This window comes from Macadamia integrifolia, unplaced genomic scaffold (assembly GCF_013358625.1).
Source record: "Macadamia integrifolia cultivar HAES 741 unplaced genomic scaffold, SCU_Mint_v3 scaffold456, whole genome shotgun sequence".
Classification (NCBI taxonomy): Eukaryota; Viridiplantae; Streptophyta; class Magnoliopsida; order Proteales; family Proteaceae; genus Macadamia; species Macadamia integrifolia.
Genome location: NW_024870455.1, coordinates 50,063 through 59,364, shown reverse-complemented (window position 1 = coordinate 59,364; position 9,302 = coordinate 50,063). Strand labels below are relative to the sequence as shown.

At 37.8% G+C, this 9,302-nt stretch overlaps 1 long non-coding RNA gene across 1 annotated transcript; it reads right to left on the bottom strand.

The window, feature by feature from the left end:
* Positions 1-351: 351 nt before the first annotated feature.
* LOC122068733 lies at positions 352-1,041 on the bottom strand. Its single transcript, XR_006137230.1, has 2 exons — positions 914-1,041; positions 352-594 (listed from the first exon to the last, which is right to left on the bottom strand). It is a non-coding gene; the product is annotated as an uncharacterized LOC122068733 (long non-coding RNA).
* Positions 1,042-9,302: the final 8,261 nt, after the last annotated feature.

Genomic DNA, 9,302 nt, shown 5'->3' with positions numbered 1-9,302 from the left:
CTTGGGAATTGTGAAGTTTTTTTTTGCTCCCCCAAAAATTTTCTTGCAAAAAACATAAGAAAACATGAAAAAATATGAAAAAATAATAAGACAAAAAATAATGATTACAAAATGATTTCCAATGTGTCTATCTCTCTCTTAAAATTCAAAATTTTTTTAATTTTTTTCTTTTCTTTTCTTTTATTCTCTTGATAACCAAACATACATAATCTTTTTTTTTTTTTTCTTACCATTTCATTTCATTTCATTTCATTTCGAGATTCCTTTTTCCTTTCTTTTCTTTTCTTTTCTTCTCTTGACTACCAAACATAGCCTCAATCCACACTATTGCTACATCTTTTCTTTCCCCTCTACTCGCTTCCCTTTGCAATTGGCCGGTGAACGGTGAAACAGTTGCATCTCCTTTCCACCTCTCTCCCTCTCCATGCCCAATTTCAGGTTTCAGGTCCCTTCTCCTCTGTCTCGCTCGGCTCAGATCCGGCTCAATTCTGCTCCGTTCCGGCTTCGTCTTCCCCACTCTCTCTTTTCTGCAATTCTTCGTTCTCCGTTTGCAACGTTGCTCGTTCACCTCCCCCATCCCTCCACTTTCTCTTCCTATTGAATGAATTAACGAATCAATCAATTAGAGAATAAAACAAGAAGAATAGAAACAAGCCTATTTACCTCAGGGTGATACTGAAGCCCATAAAACCTTTTCAATGGATGTCATCATCAGATGACTCACTGGACCCTTTAGCATATTTTTTTAATATCTAAACCATTAATAGACCTAATTGGCAAGTAACATGCATGTCAAATCCAATTGGATTTGGGAATTTTGATGGATGTTGTTTATTTAAATTTTGATTGTTTCCCGGTGATTATTATTTTGGAACTTCTTAAAAAAGAAGTATTGCAGGGTTTTCTTCGCTACATTCATGGCGTCGAGTTGAGTATTCTGTTGTAGTGCTTCTATCAAGCTTCAGCGATGCCGTCACGAGCTGGTTAGATAGTCGAAGAATCCCTCACGAACGTTTCGTTGTGAGTAACCCTCTCTTTCCTTTTTGGAACCCTAATGATCGTGTTTTCACCCAACTTTTTCCTTATCCTTTTTTTAGCTTTCTTGGAGTGAGACTTCGAGTTGATAGATTAATTTTGTAACTCCTTCGCAAACAGAACCGACGGAGAATCGGAGATAGAGGAGGTGACCAGGACTGAGAAAGAGAGAGAGAAGGGCAACGGGAGACAGGCGTATTTTTTGGAAGGGAGGCGAAGTTGAAGTCAGACGGAGAGGAAGGGGAAAGGAAGAAGAGGAAAAAATACCACTGAGCGATGCGATGGTATTGATTAGATTTTGTAGGACAACGGCTATTAACGATTGAAATCTTTTATTTTTTATCCGACAATCACTAAACTGCTCGCATACCCAATTCTTAGGTAACTCCCTAGTAGTACTGACTTTTTCCCTTTGTTTAATATAGATTTTGAAAAGTACAAGTTTGCAAGGAGTTGTCAAGTAATGAAATATATATATATATATATATATATCATGTTAATACGTGGGAGAATGTTTGATTCAATTAAGTTTTAAATATTGACAAGTGGCCAATAGCGACTTTCTCCACATTCTATGATTAGAATTATCATAACACTTGTCGGAGCAACAAGATTGTTTAGCTTCCAAGCTACCTGCATATAGGAATTATTCCTTGTGAGAAAGTTTAAAATGGTGGAACAATATCAATTGTTAAATTGATGAAAATTGAAAGAGAGTTTTCCTTTACCCATGAATTCCTTGACCGATCGGTTCAAATAGTACAGAGGGTATCTAGGAATAGTGGGAATATATAATCAATTTTATACTATAAAGATTGGAGCATTTACAATCCTAAATGGATATACTTTTTCTTCACCTATGGTCGAAGAAAAGTTTCTCTAAATTGAAAAGTGAAAATTGAGAGAGGGAGAGAAAGTAAAGAACAAATTAATCCTTTTAGAACCCCAACCAACAATCTCAAGAGGGTGCTTAACTTGCACACTTTGCACCATCCATGTGATCCATCCCTTTCGCATAATAGATTGCCATTGACATTTCAAATGAAATAATTTCATTCCATGTGACAACCAAACCAATCCTAATAATAAATAACAACAAAAACAAAGCCTTATCCCAACTTAATGGGGTCAACTACATGGATCCAAGCAAAGCCAAAGAAATAGAAAAAAAAGAAGGAATTAAAAGAGACAGAATAGTAATCACTAACAAAGTAGTACACAGCTAAAATGGGTCCACTACCTGGATCCTAGCCCTCCAATCCACTCTATTCAGAACCATACTTGGGATAAGACCTAATTTGTGCATGTCTTTCCTCACAATCTCTCTTATGGTCATTTTTTGCCTAACTCTAGCTCTTTTGAATTCTTCTATCTAAATCAAGTCACTCCTCCTTACCGGTGCATCCGGTGGCCTTTGTTGAACATGCCCAAACCACTTCAAACGACATTCTTGAAGCTTGTTAGGAATTGGGGCAACACCCAGATCCGCTCTGTTCATTCTTTACTTTATCTCTTCTAGTTTTTTCACACATCCATCTTAGCATTCTCATTTTCGTTACCCCTAGCTTATCAATATGCTGCTTCTTAACGGCCCAATATTCCGACTCATACATCATAGCCGGGCGCATAACTGTTGTACAGATTTTTTCCTTTAGTTTAACTGGTACACGTTTATCACACAAAACTCCAGATGCACTCCTTCACTTCATCCATCCCACTTTAATTTTGTTTAACTTCTCTTTCTTCAATATTCACCTCGTCATTATCTCTCGTAGAGTGGCTAAAGTTATACATCAGATATTCAGTCTTCGATCTGCATATCTTAAGATCGCTTGCTTCCAATGCAGTTCTCCATCGCTCTATTTTAGCATTGAGTCCTAATTTTGTATCATCCAATAAAACAATATCATCCGCAAAAAGCATACACGAAGGGATGTCACCTTATATATCTTTTGTCAACTCATCTAGAACAAGAGCGAACAAATAGGGGCTTAGAGCAGACCCTTGGTGTAACCCAATACAAATAGGGAACTCACAACCTCAGCCGCTCTTGGTGCTCACACTTGTTACCACGTCATCATACATATCTTTAATTAATTCTGCATATTTGCTCGACACCATTCTCTTATCTAGAACATGTAATATTAAATCTCTAGGAACTCGTCGTAAGCTTTTTCCAAGTCAATGAAGACCATATGGAGGTCCTTCTTACCAGCACTAAAGGTTTCCATGAGTTTTCTAAGGAGGTATATAGCTTCAGTTGAAGATCTCCCTGCATAAAACCAAATTGGTTATCTGAGACTCCTGATTCTCTTCTCAAGTGCACTTCAATAACATTCTCCAAAAGCTTCATTGTGTGGCTCATAAGTTTTATACCTCTATAACTATTGCAATCTTGGATATCTCATTTATTCTTATAAATGGGGGTTACAAAACTTCTTCTCCACTCATCAGGCATCTTTCCTCATACTCATAATTTTGTTAAAAAGATTAGTTAACTAAGATACACCACTGATCTCTAAGCTCTTCCAAACTTCTATAGGGTCATCGTTTAGGCCTGGAGTCTTTCCAGACTTCATCTTTCTTAAGGCCTACTTAACCTCCGAAACTCCAATCCTTCTTACATATCTATGTCTAATGTTGTCCAGATGAGAAGGGTGCAATAGGGTAAAATCCACTCAGGTTATCTCCAGCTAAAAGCTTGGAAAAATAATCGCTCCATCTTGTCATGATGTCTACATCCTTAACAAGCACTCTACCACCTTTATCCTTGATACACCTAACATGCTCTAGATCTTTGCTCTTCATGTCTCTCAACTTAGCTAACTTATATATAGTTTTTTCTCCAGCTTTAGTGTTCAGGTTACTGTAGAACTCATCATATTTCTGTGCCTTTGTTTTTCTCACAAATATTCTAGCTTCTTTTCTGAAAGAGTAATATTTAATTTTATCGTCATCTTCCTTAGTCCTTTGCTAAATCTTAAAACAGACATTCTTATGCTTAATGGCTTTTTGGACCTCCTCACCCCACCACCAAGTCTCTTTAAGGTCATGCCAGGTGCCTTTCGCTTCCCCTAAAACCTCTTTAACGACATTCTTAATACAGGTTATCATTTTGGATCACATTGCATTGGAGTTTCCTTCACTATCCCACTTACTATGTTTGACCACTTTATCGGTAATTTTAGTCTCCACCATCTAATCTTAGGGCAAACCGGATTCCTTGATTTACGAATCTGAGAGCAGAACTATATATCCAAGACTACCAATCTATGTTGCGATGTTAAGCTCTCCCCAGGGATAACCTTGCAATCTTTACACAGCAATTTATCGGCCCTTCTGGTAAGAAAGAGGTCAATTTGACTAGAATGAAGTCCACTTCTATAGGTAACAAGGTGTTCCTCTCGCTTTTCAAAAAAAGTATTCAAAATAGGTAGATCATAGGCTACTAAAACTGAAATCCCCTCCTCGTTCCTTTCCCCAACACCAAATCTTCCATGCACACCTTTATAACCGCGTTGATCCTTCCCAACATGTCCATTGAGATCCCCTCCTAAGATAATATTTTCATCATGTCGAAAGCTTTGCACTAGTCCATCCATATCTTCCAAAACTGTGCTTTACTAGCTTCATCCATCCTTACTTGTGGAGCAGAAGCTCTAATTATGTTGACAACCTCATTCTCCAACATCATCTTTATTGCAATGATCCTATCCCCCACTCTTTTCATGTCCACAACGTCATTCTTTAGGTCTTTGTCTACTACGATGCCCACTCCACCTCTATGGCTATGATCTCCCGAGTACCAAAGTTTGAAGTCCTCTAAGGCCTTAGCTTTCTTACCCTTCTATCTTATCTCTTGAATACAAGCAATATTAATCCTTCTTCTACTCATGACATCTATAAGCCTCATACTCTTGCACATTAAGGATCCAATGTTCCAGGTAGCAAGTCGAACCCTACGCTTGTGAACTACAATTGTAACAAGTCTATGAGACATGACTTATCCTAATAATAAATGAAAATTAATGATTTGCCCTCTTCTTGCAATTTGAACATACAAAAATCTCTTCTATTCTCATTGGGAAGGCAGAAACAATTAGAAATAAAAAGATCAGAAATCTTTTGGAGGTTACTATCTTTTTAATGTTGAATCAAATAACATTTAAGCACTACAAGTCCTCTCAAATCCTAATAGCATAGCAGCTCCGTGGAAATCTCTACAATCACTAGTAACCTATTGAGCGTTCTTTTGCTCACATTTCAAGTGATTTTAACAGCCTACTCCCTTGTCAAGAGAGGTTTGTCCATCCTGTGTAAGATAATTTGGCCTCATTCTACTCTTTGGCTTATACATGGCTTTATTTCATCATGGGTGAAGGAAAAATTGATCATAATCTTATGGCCTTTTATTAAGTCAAGACCCTATGTTGTGGATACATGAACCATTGATCCCTGCTCACAATTTTTTTTTTATCATAAAACTCACATATTAATTTCAGCTCTATAGAATTTTTCAAGTGACAAAATATAAAAATAAAAATCAAGGCTATTTCACTATCCCAATATTGATATTACTCAAAATGTAATTCCATAAAAATAGCAGGTTCCGTTTGATTGCAAGAGAAATTAAAGGGAAGCAAAGTGAAATTTTCAAACCCGAAAAAAGAAATTTTTTGCAATCATTATCTGATGTGACATAATCACTTACTCTACATCATTCCATAGTTGATATTAACTTTCACTTTACTTCCAATTCCTTTTGGTTTAGAAAGTAAAATAAAAATTTGGAAGAGGGTTGAGCATACCGTGGCATACACCAATCACAAAGCTAGACATAGGAGGGCAAGAGAGTCTTTTTCAAAGAGAAAGGAGAGAGGATAACACATGCTAGGCACCTTGGCAGTGTGATCAGACTTTGCTCCTAAAATGTGTCATTGCTAAATAAGGTAAGAATTTAATTTAAGTAGCTGATATAACCACATGGGGATTAGATTACAAAAGTTCTTTTTTAGGTTTGAAAATTTTTCATTTCTCTTTCCTTTAGTTTCCCTTAGAACCAAACCCAGCCTAAGGGATCGAGTTCCCTGTCCAATTGTATGTGTTAGTGCCTCTCTCTCTATTCCCTTTGGAAACCAATGTGAGATCAACACTTATAAGGTTGATATGAGACATAACATGCCATCACACTTCCAAACCCGATGTCCATGGTGGCCCACTCCAGATCAGGCAACCCTTTCTAAGCAGATCTCACTGGTCTCTAGACTTTTTGCTTGAGGGCAGGTAGCTCTTTCCTAGTAGCTCTCACTCTGGCACCAGTTTGCCCCTTTCATGCGCAAGTTGGGTTGAGGATCGACTACTCTGATACCACTAATGCAGGTCTAGAAGATAAATCTCATAAACCAGCTTACAAGGTGAGGGACCCACGACCATATCAACCCACATCAATTCCTTTGGGAACCGATGTGAGATCAACCCCTATACGGCTGACATGAGACTGTAACATATAGCCCCACTGCCCAGACACAAGGAGGGGCAAAATGACTGCTCTGCTTCATAAAAAAAATAAAAAAATTCACCACTATTAATGCTTTCTGCACGTGCTCCCATTGGTCCCCATGTTGATACAAAGGTGCCACTCCCTTTTAGGGAACCCTATCTATCTAATCATTTCCTCTTGCTTTTTTGTTATGGATCCATGGTCCATTTATCATGAGTATCCTTAACGCTGAAGGTGCTCATCGACAAAAAGTTCTATTCACATGACTCATGAAATGTTTTCCAAACTTATTGGGTTGTAAAGTACATAAACTGCCACCGCTCTAGCCTAAACATGACGATCAATCATGAGACTCATTACACCTTCACCATGTTAACCCTCAATTAATAGTAACTAACCATAGCAGAGGAAAAAGAACCTCTCCAACATGTTGGACGCCCAGCGTGGCATCCAAAGGCTCGAAGAACCTCAGCACGTGCGTTGATGTGTTGGGGTGCATGTATGGGTCTCCCAGTCGTTGGATGCCACGTTGGGCGCTCAGCACATTGGAGAGAAGTCAGATCCAATAATTTGTTGTGGTAAAATATGACTTTTAACCGATACCTCCATTCCCCTTACCATAGTGGGGAGGTTGTTATTCCATTTTTCCTCTTTTAAGGTATAGTTAAAAAATCAGGTTTTTAGACTTGATTCGCCTTCTCATAATCTTGTGACTCACGCAAATCAAATCTGGCCAATACAAATTATTTTCCTCTTTTTTCTTATCTTTTAAAGAAAAATATTCTCTAAGCCAAAGGTATAATGGAATCTCCTATGTTTTTGCCCCTGTTCTCTCTCTCTCCCCTGTTCTCTCTCAACCGTTGGAGTCTTTTGAACCAGTGCAAAGGTTGATGATGATTTTTGTTGTTTATCTCTACCAACATCAAGCAATGGATCATTCAAAGAGAGCCCCTTTCCCATGCCCAAATCCCTCCTTCCAAACCTTGAATCTCGAGTTCCTCTGTTTCCATCGCTAGAATTAGGATAAATGTCTCGAAACGGTGATTAATTATATTTATTCTCTGTTCATATCACAATTGAGACTGAAAGGCTTTGTGCGTACACTATTTTTGTCAATCCTAGTAAATTCACTGGCACAATATCCATCTTTCGTAAGGGGTGAAACTCTTCATGAATTCCCATCTCAACCTTCTCTACTAGATGTTCTAACATCTCTGCCATAAGTCTTTTCGCAAAAATTCCCTTGAAGAAACTTTCCCAGCATCTTTACCAGAAAGATCATCATAAATCATTTATCTTTCTTATTGATGGTACAACAATAGATAAAAAATAAAATGAGAAGGTGATTGGATTAGTTGAAATGCTTACCAAAGGCGACTCTCAGGTCACTAAAAGCTCCACCAACAACGGGCAAGTCGACGCGTTGTAACACAAAGCAACGGAGTAGAGCACACAGGCCGGTAATGGGGTCGGATAAGATGACGACTGGGCAGCCGTTTATGATGACAAGCTCGACCGCAAGCCCAGCATCCACATGCTCTACTTCAAAGGACTCTAAGAGAGCAGGGAGAAGGGGATACGAGGGCCAATGCTACAGTGTGTTGTGGTGGTAAGCAGGGGAGAGAGAGAGAGAGAGAGAGAGAGAGAGAGAGAGAGAGAGAGAGAGAAACATCAATTGAGGGAAAGAAATGGAGTGAGATGATTGAACTACTGTGATATTTTCCCCTTCTATTAGAGGACTAATAAGGTGCTAGTGTGAAAAAAAATGTAGGATATTCTATTCTACTATGTCGGCTTAGAGAACCTTTTCCCTTTTTCTAATATTTTCCTTCTTCTACTTTTCCGAGTTAAGAGAGACTGAGGCTATGATTGCTTCACAGGTGAGAAGAGAAACAATGGACTACTATTGAAGACAACAAACAAAAAGTCTAATGTTTGCTTTAGTGATTGTTATGACTACTAATCATGTTTCATGTTTTATTAACTCCACTCATGTGACTCGCTTCAGTCAAAACCTGAATTTCCAACAATGCTTTATTGTCAGAGTAGAATCAAATTCCTAGTCTAAAGGTACAAAGTTTTCAGGTTCATTATCAAAATAATAATTAAAAAATAAAATAAAATCGTAGTCTAAACACATTTATGATATGTGGCAAATTTGATGGGGTTGAAATTCTATGTATAAGCAATTGCACATATCTCAAGTTTCAATCCATACAAATCTAACAGAACAAAGAATTGAAAAAACAAGAGATATCTTAACAAGGCATGCAAATACGTAAGAGGATATTTAATTAATTAAATTAGGTTTTGAAATTTTTTTTGGTGTAAATTAAGTTATGAAATTTAATACTCAACTAATCAAACTATGATCTTCATCAAATGGTTGAAAATTTGGAATGAAACATCATCTTTCAGGTGATGCAAATGAGTAAACATGACCATGTGCTCTTGCTTTACCATCTCAACAAGTGGTCTTTGCCATGAAAGGATGAGACACCCAAAACTACTATTTTATGAAGAATCAAGACCGAGGTAAGTTACCCAATTTTTCTTGTACTCATAATTCCTACAAGTGAAACTCCAAGGTAGGGATGGGGTGGGCTTGCCAGTTCAAGTCTTCAAGCGGAACTTGACCTTAATTTTCTTGATCTATAGAACAAAACAGGGGAAAAGGTTTTTTGAGCTACTAGGGGATGATGGGTACACACCATGATGGGGTACACACCTTGATTAACCCGGTCTATGTTGCAGGAAGCCATATATA